Raw genomic sequence first — 3,147 nt, forward strand, 5'->3', positions numbered from 1 at the left:
GTTCAAGTTCTTTCTTGAAAAAGTCATCAGAAAAACATGGATTGAACAGACTTTTAAATGTTTGCCATCTCTTTTTATTATTATTATTGAACACTGAAAACACAGATATGTACTTGGCACTGTTGGAGCTTCCAGGCCCCATGTCCCTATCTCTACTTGCCATCTCTTACTGCTGAGTATCCATCACACTTTTTTTTTTCCTGCAACATAGCCATTTCTTTACTAAGTTCATTTTGCGCACCATTCAGAAGATTTTCATGATTCTTTTCCATTTCCTCCATACTCTTTACATTCTGATCATATAACTGTTTAACTTCTTTCTGTCTCTGTCTCTGAACAATTCTACATTGTTGAAAAATCTTTTGTTGCTGTTGAAATATACTAGTCAGTTCCTCTGTTTTCTGCACATCCATACCCCGCTGCTGAAACAAAGTAAAAAAACTGCTGAGAACATTCCTGGCTAAATTTCTGTCTTTGTTCTTGTGTTTTCCAAACATTTTCAATGTTCTGGTTACTGCTTTTGAGAGAAGCCTTGGTATGCAGTTCAAACCTTTGCAAGAGCCTTGTTAATGTCACCTCCAAATCTTTCCACCATATTCTCTACTTCACCCCCCAGACCTTCCTTGACTATTCCTGTGGAAGACTTTTCCTTCCAATGTTTATCAATTGCTGGAGTCTTTCCATCTAGAAAATCCTCCTCAGAACCCCTCAGATTCTTCTTCTCAACATTTTCAAACTCATAGGCACGGATTGTCTGCTCTTCCATGGTTTGCTTCATAGATATTCCCATGTGCTTTTTTCCAGAAGGTGCATCATAGATGTTTTTACTGGTGTGTGCTTGGTCTCTGCAACACTCATCTTGGGCATAATATTTTGAAGGGAAAATATCTTAGAATAATAATTCTAAACAAGGAAATAAAAATTCAAGTTTGCTTAATATGGCTATAATTGTTAAATAAGTTTTTAACTTACTCCCCCTCCCCGGATGGTTTCTTTCTACTAGTATAAGTACTAAAAGAAATGTTTAAATATAATATTCATGGAAGACTATTGTCATTAAGTGTCCCAACTTATTGTTGTTGTTAGTAATTGCTGTTGAGTAGAGTCTGACCCATAGCGACCCTATATAGGGTTTTCAAGGAGAAGTTGGTGAACTTGAACCACCAACTTTGCAATTCAAATGACTTTGCAATATGATGCGTTAGCCCACAGTGCCACAACAGGGCTCTGTTCTGACTCATTAGTGACCCTATATATAGGATTTTCATGGAGTGACTGGTGGATTTGAGTTGTCAACCTATTAGTTAGTGTTGTTGTTGTTAAGTGCTGTCGAGTCAGTTCCAACCCATAGTGACCCTGTATAGGGTTTCCAAGGAGCAGCTGGTGAGCTTGAACCACAGACCTTGCCATTCAAATGGCTTTGCAGTCTGACACATTGATCCACAGCACAACAGCAGGACTCCTTTAGTAGTCCAGTGTTTATTCTATAGTGCCACACCAGTAATCCAATGAAAGACTGGGTGCTGCTAATACCTATTTTCAACAATAATAATGTATCAGGGATAGGACCTTAGGTGGAATCCTGAGCCCCATCTAGAACTTTGTGAAGTGGAACATTTCCACTAGAAAGGACAAGCAGATCAGCCTGAAACAGCTAAATGACAGAAGATACATCTTCAAAGAAAGATCAGCAGGACAAACCCAAAACGAAAATGGCAATATGATTGGCTAGTACGAGAATAAGCAATTTGTTTGCCAGGAAGCCATTACATCAAGGAATCAAGTCCCTTCAGGTCAAACACCCCTCAAAGATTGAACTCAAAGGGAGCACATAAGCAAGCATGTAAGCTTGCTGGCAACCACATTGGTCTACTGGTGAGTGGAAGAGGGGGGAAAGCAGCAATGAAGAAATGGGCTGAGTTCAACCACATTCCATAGATTCCCATTGACTTGGAGATGAGAGAGAGAAGAGGAAGGGCTAGTTGGTTCAAAGTGTGGTGAGACCTAGGGACACCTGAGCCCATGGACAAGAACATAGCCACGGAGAGCTAGAACTGAGAGTGAAGCATCCAGCTGATATGAAGTGAGGGGAGACACATAAGAATACCCAAACTTGCAGATAGTACCCATTTGACCTAGCCTCGATGGCTTGATAATCAGAACTCAACTAGAGGAAGATGAGAAAACAAACAAGCAATTTTTGATAAAGGAAACAAGGGTAAATTGCTACAATTTGATGAACTTGACCTATACTCATGGATGTAGTAGCTCAAAATACCAACAAAGAGAGGAGTCTTCACATCAAGTGTCAATGCTATCCCCTCTGTATACAGGGTAGATAGGGATGGGTAACTTAGACATTGGCTACCTAAAATGAGGGGCGATAAAGGCACAAGTTTTCAAGAGGGAGTTTAGTTTACGAGTGTGTGGAGGAAGATAGAGTCCCACTGAATAGTTTTCATCTTGTCTAGATGGGTCTGGTGAAAAGAAGTGGGGATAAGATTCTTATTATTCAATAGTAAGTAAGTATAATGACTAATTGTGACTGTCACAATTGTAAATGTAGAAGTTTTGTAACAAAAAGAAAAATTCTATACAATTTGAAATATGTATTGTATTTTATCAAGATGTTTAATGCAAAGGCAAACATTTCAGAAATATTTTCTTAGTAAACAACTGATCAATTTAATTTGCCACTAGGATTCACAGTCTAATGACTTGTGTTGTATTGTTGTTGTTAAGTGCCTTCGAGTCCATTCTGACTTACATCAACCCTGTATAGAATTTCCAAAGAGCTGTTAATGGGTTTGAACTACAGACCTTGTGATTAGCAGTCCAGTGCTTATCCTACAGTACCACACCTTTGGTGATTTATCAGAAATTTGTATAACATTTGATGGTCCTCGTTAGTGGTTACAAATAGACTTTATTTTTACCCCCCCTCCCTTTTTTTTAAGAACAATCAGACTAATTTTCTATCAACAGTAGATATATTTATTGGTTTGTGTTTAAAGTCACTGTATTGAGTAAGGTCTGTGCAAATGTGAGTATAATCAAAGAACTATAAAAAATACATTATCTCTGCAATTCTTTTACCATATAGTCTTCTTCTAATGAAATTATGACTATGACAATATATATATATAT

At 38.0% G+C, this 3,147-nt stretch overlaps 1 pseudogene; it reads right to left on the bottom strand.

The window, feature by feature from the left end:
- Positions 1-152: 152 nt before the first annotated feature.
- LOC102841432 overlaps positions 153-3,147 on the bottom strand; it is a 144,787-nt pseudogene continuing 141,792 nt past the window's right edge.

The sequence above is a fragment of the Chrysochloris asiatica genome, unplaced genomic scaffold, assembly GCF_000296735.1.
Source record: "Chrysochloris asiatica unplaced genomic scaffold, ChrAsi1.0 scaffold00036, whole genome shotgun sequence".
NCBI lineage: Eukaryota > Metazoa > Chordata > Mammalia > Afrosoricida > Chrysochloridae > Chrysochloris > Chrysochloris asiatica.